Here is a 352-nt window from a genome sequence, read left to right as displayed (position 1 = left end):
CAAGCCCCATTTCAGGTTTAGTGGATACTGTGATAAGACAAAAGTCCTTGTGTTCATGGAGCTTACATTCTCGTAAGGAGAAGCAGATAATACCTTTGTAAATATAAATTAAAATTGTGCTTAAATGCCGGAGAGAAAATAAAATGGTCTTATGTGATTGTGACTGAGATGGAGTAGGGTGGTTAGAGAAGACCTTTCTGAGGAGGTGACACAAGCTGAGACCTGAATGAATAGGGAAGCAGAACATTCCAGCCCCAGGAAATGAGCTCAGATCATTATTTAGAGGGAGGAAAAGGAGCAATGTTGAAGGAGGTGGGGGGAAAAAATGACGTTAGGGGGCCAGTCCATGAGT

The sequence above is a fragment of the Crocuta crocuta genome, unplaced genomic scaffold (assembly GCF_008692635.1).
Source record: "Crocuta crocuta isolate KB4526 unplaced genomic scaffold, BGI_CrCroc_1.0 scaffold594, whole genome shotgun sequence".
Lineage (NCBI taxonomy): Eukaryota > Metazoa > Chordata > Mammalia > Carnivora > Hyaenidae > Crocuta > Crocuta crocuta.
This window is presented reverse-complemented; position numbering follows the sequence as displayed.